This window comes from Silene latifolia, chromosome 1 (genome assembly GCF_048544455.1).
Source record: "Silene latifolia isolate original U9 population chromosome 1, ASM4854445v1, whole genome shotgun sequence".
Taxonomy (NCBI): Eukaryota; Viridiplantae; Streptophyta; class Magnoliopsida; order Caryophyllales; family Caryophyllaceae; genus Silene; species Silene latifolia.
Window position 1 is genome coordinate 141429663 of NC_133526.1, and position 16211 is coordinate 141445873.

The 16211-nt window shown below is 37.8% G+C and overlaps 1 long non-coding RNA gene across 1 annotated transcript; it reads right to left on the reverse strand.

Annotated features, from left to right (window-relative positions):
* Positions 1-12625: 12625 nt before the first annotated feature.
* Positions 12626-15113, reverse strand: LOC141605527 (uncharacterized). The gene is made up of 2 exons (XR_012526384.1): positions 14360-15113; positions 12626-13812 (listed from the first exon to the last, which is right to left on the reverse strand). It is a non-coding gene; the product is annotated as an uncharacterized LOC141605527 (long non-coding RNA).
* Positions 15114-16211: the final 1098 nt, after the last annotated feature.

The window sequence follows — 16211 nt, forward strand, 5'->3', positions numbered from 1 at the left end:
ATTTAACATGATTCTTATCAAAGCAAGAAAAAGATCTTAATCCATTTATTTATTCTAATAATATCTTAGTAAAAGATATGGAATAAATATAAAGAGTTAAAATATCTTTAACAAATATTTTATCTAAGATCTTTACCTAAACCCTAGATATGGAGAGGATCACGTGTAGGTTAAGGAATGAATAAGATATATCTTTTTCCTATTTTAATCCAACAATATTTTATGTAAAAGTTATAAAATAAATATAAAGAGATAAAATATATCTAACAAATATTTATTTAATATTTTTACTGTAAACCCTAGATACTATATAGATCACGTGTGAAGTATATAGTAAGAAGGAGATCCAATCTTATTATTTAACGTAGCAATATCTTAGTAGAAGATATGGAATAAATCTAAATAACCATAAAGATATAAAATATCTTTAATAATAATCTTATTTAGATTTACCCTAATCTTTACTTGCACAAGGAGTTTACACGAGTAGGAGACGACCCATAAGCCTACTACATCAAACGTGAAACCCTAGTAAGATATTAGGTTAAACAAATTAGGGTTTAGATATGAGTAAGTACAATACCCTAATTAGCCATCAAGTAACAACCCATAAGTTGTCACACAAAGTCGGCCTAACTAAAGGGTAATTATCTATTCATAACCCAATTCAATTGCAAACTTTAATCTGCTATAAAATAGGTTTTTCATTTAAAGAATATAAAGATAAGATTTGAAAAACTATTTTCAAAACAATTTGAAACTCAAGTAGTGCGTTTTCATTACTGCAACTCAATGTTATAGCTAAATCACCTATAACATTGAGTCTGGTCTGTAATGTTATAACCATAACAGTTATAACTTTACTTACCAAAATCATTTCTTTATACCGTTATAAGACGATGACCTACGCTATCTAATCTTCCTGGAGATCTTCAATGTAGGATCATCTCTTCATCTTGATCATAAGCTCTTCATCTTGAGCTTGTTATAGACTTGATCGAGCCTTTTGCTTGAGTGATCATCATATTTGAAACTTGTTACAGTTACTATGATGCTTTAAGAATCTTCAATGTTATAACTCAAGCTGCTATAACATTACTTGAACGATGCTTCATAAATCTTCAATATTAAAGCCAAAGTTGCTATAACATTACTTGTTAAACTTGTAAACTGAAGTCAATCTATTTAAGAGTAAACAAACGATTACGGGCAAGAGTATATATAACACGAAGCACAAACTTGTCATTATCAAAACTTAATCATATATCTATATGGTCCAACACTAGGATTCTCCATCCTCTTGTTGGAAAGTGTGGATTTCATTTCGAAGCATGGCGGTCTTGAATGATGGATAGTACTTGGCCATGAATGTCTTGGCTAAAGCGTCCCAAGTTGTGAATGTGTCCGGAGGGTGAACATTCAACTATCGGTCCGCCTTACCCGTCAAAGAGAATGGGAACAACATCATTTTTTAGCATGGCGGGGTGCATCTCAAAGTTGTTGGGAGTCAAGGTGCCGAAATTAATTGGGTCACAAGCATCATTGTGGTCTCGTAAAGCCATTGGTGGTGGTGGATTTGGTATATGAGGGGGTGGTGTTTGGGGTGGACTATTTGGAAGTTGGAAGTCGTGAAATGGTTTTTCTATTGGAGGCTCAATTGTGTTGTTTGGTTGTTGTCGAGTTGTGTTTTCAATGAGAGGTTGGATGGGTGGATTTGCTTGGTTTATGGTTGCTTGAGAAGAGGTTCTAACCCTTGTTATGGTCCTATTTCTTAAGGCTCTAAAGAGCCTTTCGGGACCGGAGTCAAAGAGCAAAGCTTGGTGGTTCCTCCTAGGCATACAACTTGACAAACCGTAAGACTCCTGTGCTTTTACACACTATGGTAAGGCAAGAATCACACACACTCTTCAAGAAGCACACAAACTACACAAACTACACAAACAACAACTAAAGACTAAAGTTAGAAAATTCAACTAACTAAGCATAACCTAACGCCATCTTCGACAACGGCGCCATTTTGATAGTAGGGATTAGTCGTCAATTCCCCATTAAAAAAACAATTTATAAAGAACCCAAATTAAGTAGTATAATTAGGGTGTCAAACACAAAGATGGCGGGGGTGTATACTTAGTCGTTTCAAGTCCTATTTTAGTCAAATAAAAATAAGAGGTTGATTAATTGTAAACTAAGATGCAACAAGGTATAAAATTTAAGCTAAATGGAATTGTTTTTAATTAATAAAAGAAAGACTAGAGCTTTCGGGTTCACTTGGGTTATTGGCATGAAACAAGGTAAATATGGGAAATGGGTGATTCAAATAGTCAAGGAATTATACCTAATGTCTTAGGACACCTAGAATTCATTAACCCACTTTCATGTGATTAACTAAATCTCGTCACACACATACACAAGGATCATTTAATAGTCTATACACCAAGATTATTCATCCACTAGTATAGACACCAAGATAGCCAAACATGTGAGAAAATACTCAAACTTTCATAGGAGCAATTCTACAAACACTTCATGTGCTTGAAAGTGACAACCATTAAAACACCCAAATCCTTATAATTATAACCCAAAATCATACACATTATAGACCCGAGATCCCCGTAAGCCCTAGATTAGACTACTCACTCATGTTCATGGGTGAGAAATTAACAACAAATTGTAACAAAACACAAACAAGCATGGTAAACATGATAAAGATTGTAACTTTGAGTGAATAACAATTAACCAACATAAAAGATGTAAACTAATGAAGTAAATGTAAACAAAAGATGAGAATTGTACCAACAAAGAGGAAAGGAACAAGCTTGGATAATAATGGAAGATGAATTTCTTCTTGTCTTCCAAATACAACCCAAATATTAAATGTAAACTATTGAGAAAGTGAAGAACTTGCATAAACAAAGGAATAATTAAACTAATAATTAAAGAGAGATTACAACTTTTATTCAATAGAAATGAGAGGAAATATTAGGGTTCTACAATATTGAGAAAGGAAAATAAATCTAAGCTATTCTAATTAAATTTATAATTTTATTGAAGGTGTAATGTAGAGCTGATCATGGGCCGGGCCTATGCGGGCTTGGGCCGTGCAGGATGATAAAAATGGCCTACATGTGCGGGTTGGGCGGGACCGGGCCAAATGAGAAGTAGAATGATTTATGTTACGTAAACATCTCTTTTAAATCTCAATAAATATATACATGAGTTTATAAGGAATTATATATAAAATTTACGCTACTTAAACATATTTTATAAGAAAAATATTCCTTAATTAATAAATATGGGCCGGGCCGGGCCAAAATTTGGGCCACACGCTTGGCCCAAACCCGTCCCAAAAGTACATTGGGTTTTTTTGGGCCGGCCCATGTGCTTTTTTGGGCCAAAATAAAAGGCCCAAGCCCTTCAAAAAAGCAGGCTGTGCCGGATCGGGCCAATGGGCTTTGGCCATTTGATCACCTCTAGTGTAATGTAAGGTTTTTGCAAGTGGTGTAATCTAATGTGCCTCTTATACTACTAGTCTAATTAATAATAATAATAATAATAATAATAATAATAATAATAATAATAATAATAATAATAATAATAATAATAATAATAATAATAATAATAATAATAATAATAATAATAATAATAATAATAATAATAATATTAATAATCTAATAATATTAATAATAATATTACTAACAAACCTACTAAAACTAATCGACACAAGCTCAAAGATAAAACAAAAAAAAGAAGAAAAGTAAAAAGGGGAAAGAGGTAAAATGCAGCAAAACGGGACTTTGTCGGTCAACCGGCTGCCGGCGTTGGCACTGGCAGCGAGCAGATCAAGAAAGGGGGATGAATTTCTGGGGTGTGTGTGGGAGCCGGCCTGTCGGCTGCCGGGGCACCGGCGTAGAGAACAAGTATTTAATGCGAGATTGTTAAAATGATGTTGTATGCCGGTTGCCCTGCTGCCGGTGATAAGGCCGGCACCAAAAACTTCACAAAAAGGAGGAGAAAAGGGGTGTGTTCTGGGCTGGTATAGGGGTCGGCTGCCAGGGTACTGGCATGGACTGAATTGAGTTATTGTTGTTGCTTGTTGATCCGGTTGATGTCGTCACTCATCCAATCAAACACATTTATAATACTCAACAAACAACTAGTTAGCGGTAAGTCGAGGTCGATCCATGGGACGGTGTGCTTTGGGTTCTAAGTCTATCTATCTTAATTTATGCTAGTGTCACAATTTAGTTGGGTTTGTAGTTGTGTCTAGACTAATGCAAGCAATAAAGTAAAACAAACAATGAACTAAGAAATGTAAATAAATGATTAAAAGTGCTAGGATATCATGGGATCATAGGGGATTCATGGTGTTGATCATACAAACATAGGAAGAGTTGGGTCCCGGAGCCGAATCGATTAGATTGTACAACACCTACAAGTTGACTTACTTTCCTCCTATTCAACTTCTATGCATGGTCTAACAAGACTCGAGTTGGTTTATATCTTACAAGTCAAGTTGAGTAGATAAGAGATGGTTGTAAATGCAAGGATTCATAGGCTTAGCATTTCATCAAACATAACATGTGCATAAAGTTGACATCACAATAAGCAAGCAATTTGATTATGAAAACATATTAGATTAAGCATTAATCAATCCCATGTTTGTTTCTCTTAATTACCCACTAATCCTAGCTAAGAGACTACTCACTCCTTATCATGAAGAACATGTCATTAATGGTGTCAAACATAACAAGTATAAACATGATAATGGAATGAAAAAATGAACAATAAAGATTAAAGAGTAAAGGAATTATACCAAACTTGAGATGATCCAAATAATAAAGCAAAGAATAATAGAAGAAACTTGATTGATTAATGAAGGGTTGTCAATCCTCCAATAATAACCCAATAATCTTCAATTACCCAAAAGTAACAAACTTGAACAATAAACTTGAACAATAATTATGGAAAGATTAATGTGTAATTTGTGGAAAGATTAAAGAGTAATCTATTCTAATCTACTCCTAATCTAATCTAAGAGGAATTTCTAATAAGAGAGCTTGATAAAAGGATCCCCTAATAAAAACTTGATTAAAGGTCCCCCTTTTGTTATTTACAAGTGGGGTATTTATAGTGGAAATTAGGTGGATGCATTAGGGTTAACTAAGGGTTAAACTAGTAATTACACTTTTTAGATTGAGCAGGGAGAAGCCGGTATTTCTTGAAGGAAGGGCTTCTCTCTTCGAAGCTTGAAGAAGACGAAAATGTGCTGGGCTGGAAACCGGGCGGATTGATGTCGGGACGGGCGGATTGATGAATGGGAAAACGGGCGGATTGGGGTGAAGATGCACGGATTCTGTACACTGGGGACGGCCGGATTCCAGAGAATCCGCACGGGTTGGACTGCAGTTCTCGTTTTCTCTTCTATTCTTCCCTTTCCTTCACTTCCATTTTTATTCTTGTAGGCTTGGTCTTTAGTTCTTGCTTCCTCCTCATACTAGTCCATCAAATATCGTCAAATAGCTTCCGAATACGCACGAAAGACGGGAATTTCCGCCTTATTATCTTCTTTCCTACAAAACATATAGAATGCGATAGAAAAGCAAATAGGAAGGTTTTGACGGATAAAATGGCCATGAAATGCAATAATAGTATGCAAAATAGGCTCAATTAGGGGACCAAATGTGCGCAAATAATGGTCACATCAAATATCCCCAAACCGAACCTTTACTCGTCCCGAGTAAAGAGGTGACAAAAACTAGACCTTTATTTAAACTATCCTACTAATATAACCGATATGAGATAATTAGCGGGTCTCACTCCGCCCCTTCAACTCACAACAAGACAACCATGAGGTAGGATGCCTTCTTACAAGGCAAGGTGGATCTTGCCAAAATGGCGACACATCCAAACATTAAGCACGCAAAATCAAATAATGGATGCATCTACAAAAGAATAGCCACTTCCTCATCAAGTGGCGGAGGCACTAAAGAAGAACAAATTTAAGAGCATGTAGTCTTTCACAAATACTAGTTCAACAAATTACTAAGGCTAAGAGGATGGCATTAAATCACCTCCAAATGGTGTCAAACTAGACTACTTTCGTCCTCAATTTCGAAATGCTTTCGTCAAGGGCAATCGGATGGTGGTGGAATGATGATCCCTATGATGCTAGTACCATATGACATGACAAGTCTCGAATTCTCTACAAAAGTAAAGGTCATGGATCGTCCCAAGCTCGACAAAGTGGCTTGACAAAAAGGCTTTTTGGGAATGAAATGCTCAAATCTTTATACACAACGGGTGGATATGACTAGTATTCAAAAATTGACCTCATTTAACTTTCACATTTCAAAATTTAAGGTGGGGTTTGTCCCTTCCGGGCTAGTGTCCTTTGCTTTCGCCAATCGATTATTAGGCAACCGGTTAACCTCTAGACAATAGCTTTTCGGGGTGATAGTCACTCTGTCTCTGGGCGGCCGAATTCACAACCGTGTGGGGGCCTAATTCAATGGATCCCGCTCCAAAGCACATCGAAGTGGTACGCCTCCATCAAAACTATTTAATTTCTCAACATTCAACAATTCATAACATTTGAGGTTTCCTTAGCATTAAATTACTTCCATATGACAAAACTTTCGAAATGAGCACTTCAAACTTATTGATAGAAAGTATTTTTGGGTTGCCTTACCACAAGGTCAATCAAGGTCATCTAGACAAGTTAACCAAGTCCACATCGCATCACGGGGTTGGATAGGTGACTCACATGCAAACCCTTGACTAGGCTTTGGGTCATGGGTCAAAAGACACTAGTATGACACTATCTAGGGTGTTTTACAACCATTTTAGTAGGCAAAGTCTTAAGTTGAAAAAGTATTTGTAATGGCTTAGTTGCTCTTGTCAAAGTTCCTAATTAGGCACTTTTCAAAACTTTTTATCCAAATGCAACTACATGCTACGATGCAACTATTATATACATCCTAATACAAGTGATTCTACCAACTAATATGACATATAAACTAAATGCAAGTCCTAAGTTCACATTGTTATACCGCATCAATCAAAATAAAGCCACATAGTCATTAACATAAAGAGGAAAAAGGAGATTGGAAAGATCATACCATGCGGTTTTCAATATCCTCATGTCTCGGATGTGACGTAGTCGATCAATGTGAACAAGGATAGAACAAACACAATATATACAAGACTATACTACAAAAGAAAAGAACTTGTTTTTGGTTTTTCAAATTTTTTAATTTTTTATGGTTTTTCGTTTTTATGAAATAAAAGACATATTTTTGTGATTTTTCGAAATTTTTCAATTTTTATGCATTTTGGAAATATAAATTATCATCCCCCACTTTATTTTGGACATTGTCCTCAATGTACATGTAGGAGTAGGAATAAAAAGGAAATACATGTTTTTGGAATTTTTTGAGTTTTTGAAATAAAGTACAAATGCAATATGATATGAATGAATGCATGCTCTAACTAAATGCAATTCTATATGCCATATATAACAAATGAATGCAATCTAAATTATATTATATGATGCATGTTTTCTGGTAAGCTATGGTTACTTATGATCAAACCTCCCTAAACCGATTTAAACACTATTTCTAGTGTAGAAAAGAATAGGTTTGGCCATTAGTAACTATGCATGAATTCTAATCTATATGCAACTAACTACATGAATTATATTACAATGCAACTATATTATATGAACTAACTAATGCAAATGCAATATGTAATATAATACAAATGCATGCGAAAACTACACTAAATGTATATACAAAAGAGAGAGGGACAGATGGGTATCATACAAATGGAGGTGGTGAGGTAGGCCTCTTTCACTCGTCATCTTCATCTTGATCATAGCCATAATGATGAGAGCTCCCGGCTTGGTCATACCCGCTTGCTTGACCCCAATACCCTCCTTGGTCAAATTCTCCCCCTTGACCGAATACCCTCCACCTTGGCTAGAATGCCCTCCGCCATCGCGACCCCAAGCTTGGTTCCCTTGATTAGGGAACAAGAGTTCCGGTTGTGCCCAAGAGGTTTTAGGACCATCGGGGTCAATATACCCTTGTTGAGCCATGTTATAGTATTGGGGGTAAAGGGCCAAGTAGTTGTCGACCCTCCCGTTATGCACCCCGAGGTCCACTCTATTCATGAGTGCCATCAAATCATTAATACCCGGGGTATTGGGGATTTCCGGCTCAAATTCGGTATAGGGAGTAGGGTATGGTGGGATAGGCACGTAGGAGGGTGGGCGAATAGGCCTTCCCGGTGCTCCACGAGGTATTTGGTGGTGCGGCTCTTCCCTTTGAGGGGGATTGTCAAGAATTTGGATATTAAGGAGGTAGCTTGGTGGAGGCGAGTATGGGCTCAATCTTGGGTCAATGCCCGGTATCTTCCAACCTTCAAGGATCATTGAAGTGCATCCTTTGGTGTGCCACTCTACACTCCCTTATCGAGTGTAGTTACACCATCGGTGATTGTTGAAGATGGTGTGCTCATCAATCAAAGTCCTCCTCTTAAGAGGAGTATAGGTTCCACGGGCATTGAACCCGGGACAAAGGTGGTGGGCCAAAATAGTAATTAGACCTCCCATCACGAAGGTCTTGAGTTGGGTGGTTCCTTGGGCAAAATCATTGAACCTAGTAAGTATCTCAAGTGGCGTATTGAAGTTATAACTCCTCACCGCTCGAACATTCAAATAGGACTCAGGAAAAGTTAAGTCGATGAGAGTACACCTATCTTGTTCGTACCTCCCATTGATGGTACCGGCCACAAAGCGCTCGGTGAATCGAATCACCGGATGTTGTATGGCGAAGGTGTGGCAATGCTTTGGGTGGATAAAATCCCTCCCGGAGATAGCCTTCCAAAGAAGGTCCACACCGAAATTATCGGGTTTTTCGGTATAGTTGGTGGGCACTACAAGACCGAAAACATAGGCAAATTCCTCAAGTGAAAGATGATGGTCTAGGTTGCACAACCTAAACTCCATGCCCACATCGGTGTGGGTATTTGTCACAATGCGAAGGCTACTCAAGAATTCAAGGGTGAGACTAAGGTACGTCTCCTCATGGGCATGGAAAAGTTTCCCAATGCCAAGGCCATTAAAGAACATCTCGGTAGGGTACCTTATCTTAAGGATTTCCAACACCCTAGTATCTACGAATTGACTGGGTTCGTAGTTCTTACCTAGTAATTTGACAAAGTTCGTGCGGTGGTCATCGGATTCAAATAGCACCTCTTGGAAGTAGTCGAGTTGTTCAATTCCTCCCCTCATTAGGGGTTGGGTGCTCCTTGGTAGCACTACCTCCCGTGGCATTGAAGAGGTTGATCCCTTGCGCTTCTTTCCGGTGGATTCAACCAATTTCTTGGCCTTTCCCTTGGTGTTCATCAATGGTGCCATTTTGATGTGGGTGATGGGAGTGTTTTTGAGAAGGGGTGTGATTTTGAGGATTGAGATGAGTGTTTTAGGGTTTGATAAGGTGAGGAAATGAGGGAGAAAGGGGGTGATTATATAGAAGAAAGAGGGAATCCGAACGGATAAGGGTGGGTAATATCCATTTTATCCGAAAGAACAGGGCAATCCGAGCGGATTTCCTTCGGGACGGGCGTATTGTGAGAAAAGAAGACGGGCGTCTTTGCCTGAATCCGGGCGGATTCTAACATAGCGATTTTTCTTGGTTGATAGGTGGGAAAAGACAGGCGTCTTGGGTCTGGGACGTGCGGCTTGGTCGGGACGGGCGTCTTGGGCTAAATCCGCCCGTCTTCTGCTACAGCGCAAAATCTCATTCTTAGGTGACAAACGGGACGGGCGTCCCGTGAAGAAAACAGACGTATTGTCCCAGGACGGGCCTTTTTGCTTGAATCCGCTCGTCCTCTTCTACAGCGCTAACCACTTTTCTGACGTGGGCCCTAAACGGGCGTCTTCCTCTAAATCTGGGCGTCTTCTGCTGCTTTCCTTCTTTTTTCTTTCTTTTTCGTGCAACAACATACCCTTTCACCGATTTTCTCTTTTTTCCTTATCTTTTTCTGAAATTTGCTCATTAAACATGTAAGATGACTCTCTCTCTCTCCACTCTCATGCAAGAAATTAAATGCAAATGCAATATTGTACAATATTATACAAAGTAAAGGGTCCAAGAAATATCTTACAAATGGTGGTTTGAGATAGGACTCCACCAAACTAGTTCAAATTGTAGAAATTCTTGTCCATAGAGCTCAAGGCTCTCAATAAGAGATCAAAAGGTTGTGAACAAGCCCCAAATAAGCATAAATATGGGTTGCTCAATTTGAATATGAAATTTGGCCAAGGAAGCTTGTAAAATGTTCTTTTTCTCGCTTTGTCCTTAGCATTAGAGCTTTCCCGATTCTTCAAATAAACAAGCCCATGATTCTTGTCAACACTAGGCATGAAGTGTGGTTCGTTTTCATCCGTAGACTTCCACTTACCAACATCTTCTTCAATTTCGGTGATGATGATAGCATTTTGATTTTTCAATCCTTCCAAGGTAGAAGGAGAACTTTCATGGCATTGATGATCGGATACCATAGGAGTTGAGATTGTGGGTGCCAAATCTTCACAAGTGGCCTCACGAGCAATTTTCTCTTTGAGCTTTTTCACCAAGTAGCTCTTGTATGATACTTTGGCCTTTTGAAGAAGGTCTACCATATCCTCTTCAATGATCATTGGCTCCATGATAGGTGTCAAGTGGTCTTCATGAGGAATAAAGGAAGAACGTTCTTATTCATGATAGGGTATCTCAAATGTCTCAAGGATAGGCTCCTCAAGCAAGGTGATATTACGAGTCCATCCATTAGGTTCATCATCATTGTTGCTATCTTCATATGAATCATAAATGGGGGCTTCATTTAACTCTTTCTCCAACAACCCAATATTCACTTCAAAGGACACACCCTCATACTCACAAAGGTTAAGAGTACTTGGCTTACTTAACCTCATGTCTTCCTCATCGAACACAACACTTTCATAGTCACAAGAGCTCAAGGGGATTGGCTCTTCCCATTTCTCACTTTCCATATCAAAAGTTACTACTTCAAATTCGCACTTATGCTCAATGTTCAAAGAACGGTGGGGAGTGATTGCTTGGGATTCTTTCAAATATGTGATTTGAATCTCCAATTCCTCACCTTGGGCAACAATGCTTTGAAGGACATTATCCCTCTTTTGGCTCTCCTCTAGCATGTGTTTGAAGAAGCTTTGTTGATCTCCTATCATTTGGAGAATCACATTTTGAATGGGTTCATCTTCTTGTTGTGCGTAAGTGTGAAAGTGGTTGTATTGTGGCAATTGAAGCTCATTATGAAGTGGGTATTGAGTGGGTGATTGTTGTGGATATTGGATGTGGTGATTTTGGTAGGAAAAATTGGGGTAGTAGTTAGGATTTTCATTGTACAAATAGTAAGGTAGGTTTATGTTGACTTTCTTCTCAAACTCCCCATACCCATAATCACACTCAAAAGATCCACCACATACTCCATATGTAAAGTCTTGAGCCATCATAGCTAAGACAAGGAAACAACTACAAGCATGGAAACTACACAAAAACGGTAAGAACAATCCTTGAGGAACAAGTTCCTCAAGGTGAAAGCAAAATCAAAATAGACAAACAAGTAAGAACTTAATCACATAGCACCGTCCCTGGCAACGGCGCCATTTTGATCCGGTTGATGTCGTCACTCATCCAATCAAACACATTTATAATACTCAACAAACAACTAGTTAGCGGTAAGTCGAGGTCGATCCATGGGACGGTGTGATTTGGGTTCTAAGTCTATCTATCTTAATTTATGCTAGTGTCACAATTTAGTTGGGTTTGTAGTTGTGTCTAGACTAATGCAAGCAATAAAGTAAAATAAACAATGAACTAAGAAATGTAAATAAATGATTAAAAGTGCTAGGATATCATGGGGTCATAGGGGATTCATGGTGTTGATCATACAAACATGTTTACAAAGTTGCAAGCGATTAATGTTGTGGAGTAACCGAGTTGGTTTATGTCTTACGGTTCATAGGAAGAGTTGGGTCCCGGAGCCGAATCGATTAGATTGTACAACACCTACAAGTCGACTTACTTTCCTCCTATTCTACTTCTATGCATGGTCTAACAAGACTCGAGTTGGTTTATATCTTACAAGTCAAGTTGAGTAGATAAGAGATGGTTGTAAATGCAAGGATTCATAGGCTTAGCATTTCATCAAACATAACATGTGCATAAAGTTGACATCACAACAAGCAAGCAATTTGATTATGAAAACATATTAGATTAAGCATTAATCAATCCCATATTTGTTTCTCCTAATTACCCACTAATCCTAGCTAAGAGACTACTCACTCATTATCATGGAAAACATGTCATTAATGGTGTCAAACATAACAACAAGTATAAACATGATAATGGAATGAAGAAATGAACAATAAAGATTAAAGAGTAAAGGAATTATACCAAACTTGAGATGATCCAAATAATAAAGCAAAGAATAATAGAAGAAACTTGATTGATTGATGAAGGGTTGTCAATCCTCCAATAACAACCCAATAATCTTCAATTACCCAAAAGTAACAAACTTGAACAATAAACTTGAACAATAATTATGGAAAGATTAATGTGTAATTTGTGGAAAGATTAAAGAGTAATCTATTCTAATCTACTCCTAATCTAATCTAAGAGGAATTTCTAATAAGAGAGCTTGATAAAAGGATCCCCTAATAAAAACTTGATTAAAGGTCCCCCTTTTGTTATTTACAAGTGGGGTATTTATAGTGGAAATTAGGTGGATGCATTAGGGTTAACTAAAGGCTAAACTAGTAATTACACTTTTTAGATTGAGCAGAGAGAAGCCGGTATTTCTTGAAGGAAGGGCTTCTCTCTTCGAAGCTTGAAGAAGACGAAAATGTGCTGGGCTGGAATCCGGGCGGATTGATGTCGGGACGGGCGGATTGGTGAAGGGGAAAACGGGCGGATTGGGGTGAAGACGCACGGATTCTGTACATTGGGGACGGCCGGATTCCAGAGAATCCGCACGGGTTGGACTGCAGTTCTCGTTTTCTCTTCTATTCTTCTCTTTCCGTCACTTCCATTTTTATTCTTGTAGGCTTGGTCTTTAGTTCTTGCTTTCTCCTCATACTAGTCCATCAAATATCGTCAAATAGCTTCCGAATACGCACGAAAGACGGGAATTTCCGCCTTATTATCTTCTTTCCTACAAAACATATAGAATGCGATAGAAAAGAAAATAGGAAGGTTTTGACGGATAAAATGGCTATGAAATGCTATAATAGTATGCAAAATACGCTCAATTAGGGGACCAAATGTGCGCAAATAATGGTCACATCACTTGTTCAATTGAAGGCGGGAGTGATTTGTTTCTGCAAGTGGCTACATCGTGGCTTGTTGTAGTGATGATGTAGGTGGTGAGTCTGGTGGTGTATGTGAGGTTGATGACGGGTTTTCGGCGAACAAAAAAAATGGTAGTCTGATGTTGGTCACGGTGGTTATGGAGGTTAGAATTGGAGTGACGATGATGACTGATTGCGAAAGGAGCAGGTGTGGTGAGTTCAGGAGTCGGGATTCTGTTTCGAGTTCAACTCGAGTTCCCTACAATTGAGGAAGCATAGATGGTATACTTGCATTGTTGGCGATTCATGAGAGAGATGCAAGTCAAATGGATGACTTCCCTTCTTGTTTTATAACGCCTTATTTCCTTTGACTTTCCTTGACCCGTCTTCATTTATTTACCATTTGACTCCGCCTTGAACCGCTTTCACTTGCTCGGTACCTACAAATATTTAATAAATAAAAGCAGTAACTAATTCTCGAAATATGACATTATTCCTATTATTTATAATTAAAATTAATAATTACTAATTAATAAATAAAACGAGTTATAAATATATTTATTCGCGATAAATAGAATCAAATTATTAAATACTAATTTAACTAATAAAACTAATAAATGAGCTATTTAGTCATATAAGTACACAAAATCGAGTCAAATATAAGATAAAAGCATGGTAAGACGGCACTAAATTACTACTTATCAGTGACAAGTCATCTTGCGTCCCAACCCAAGCATCCAGCCATCAGCAATCTACTAAATCTAACCTGTAATTTAATCTGCTCCCCATTTAACCGGAAATATTAAATGGTTCACCACAGGACGCCATCAATTAAAACAGGCATCATTTTATTTTGACACAACAACAAACACACGTCAACCATTAGAGTAGGATAACTAAACAACAATAAAGTAGATATAATAAAACCTGCAACAGAAAAGATAATAACATAAAACGCACGCCTCATAGCCGTGACACACGGCTCACCCAATCATCTCAAACATCGTTTAGGTCCACAGTCACTCCAACATCATCGTGCCTGGCCGACCACAATCGTGTAGGTCCACGATACTTCCACATCCCCGTGCCTGGCCGACCAATAATCATAATCACAATACCAACCTCTTCCAAAGATGCCAATGAAATAGAGAACAAACCCAGCAATGATACTAACATAAATATAATATGCTCATAGGACAACAATTAAAATAATAACTCATGGTGGAAAACTATCTTACAACAACAATGCAATAATAATCCGTCTTACGACAACAATGTAATAATAATCCATCTTATAAGAAATTCATCAAGTAATTAATTTAACAAGTACGTATAGTTGACTAGATACCTTAACCTTAACAAATCTTCAAAATTCAATCAATTAAGCTACTAGAAAGTTTCTTCCCCAAATTCACCACCTAAACAACAATTAGATTCTATACAAATATAAACTACTCTTATTAATTAAATGAAAATTTAAACTACTCATATAAACACCCAAAATCACCCCCCAAACGGCACCCCCATACACGGCCAACCGACAGTGGTCAACCTATTTGTCAAACAGGCCACGCCAATCACGTTTGAGTCAACGGCAGCGGTCAAGACCTTGGTCAAACGTAAATAATTGATGTAAAGCGATTAGATAACTTGCCATAATTAAATTTAATGCGAAGTGGAAACTCCGTCTTAAAGTTGTCTCACAAAGATTACTCTCTTTCTCTTAAGTTATAGGTTTGTGTTTTTGATGTGGAATAAAAAGTGATGGTGAGGCATGCGTTTAGTATATATAATAGCAAGGTAGGTGGTAGGAAGGTTCTACGAACTTGCATATATTAATTAAATAACTAAAATATCTAGGTAGTATAGATAACACCCAAACCAAGTATACCTCCCTCCTCCTACTCGGTCAAAACCGACAAACAAACTAACCATATTTTTTATTTTTATTTATTTATTTTTCTTTTGAGACGATAATTAATATTTATTCACACCTTATAAAATATACGTAAATTTACGGAGTATTACCATCTTCTTGGGGGTGGAACACATTTGATCATTCATGTCTCTTACCTGAAAAACCCTATTCTTTGCCCTTCTACTTTTAATGCTGCCATGGAAAAAAGTTGTATTATCAGCCCCATGCTGCATCCAAGCTACTCTTACTTTTTGCCTAAGAAATTGATCTCTAGCCTTCATCAAAACCTTCAGACTAATTGCACATTGTAATACCCCAGGTTTCGGATCTTAGGGGACTCGGTCATGTAGGGCTTACTCGGCCAAGTATGTGTTCTGGTGTCGTGAGTTTGGGTTCTGGTGTTTCAACACTTGACCGAGCATGTTGGTACTTGGTCGAGTAGGTCGTACTTGGTCGAGTACGTCAGGTACTCGGCCGAGTGCCTGGTCTGTTACGGGTTATTTATGCGATTTTGATTAAAATGATTAGAGATTATATATAAGTCGTTTGTCAGTTTCTAAAATCATTTCTTCCAAAACCTAAACTACGTTTCATTCTCCTCTAAGCATCTTCATCAATTCCAAGACAAAGGTCATCGATTGTGAGTTCTAGCATCTTATTCCATGTCAATCGCCGTAGTAAGTGTCTTATCCTTGTCGATCTATTATTGTTCTTATAAGTTAGCAAACCCTAGTTTGGATTAATTTGGAGGTTTATGGTTTTGGTCATCGTATGTCTTGTTGATTGTTAATTATCGTTGTTGTAGGTGATGATGTGTTACTTGTTGTGCATTTGTATGATTGGCTGCGGCATAACAGATTGCGAGAAGGTAGGGTTTCCCTACTCTGTTTACTGTTTAATTGATTTAAGATATGTGTTGTA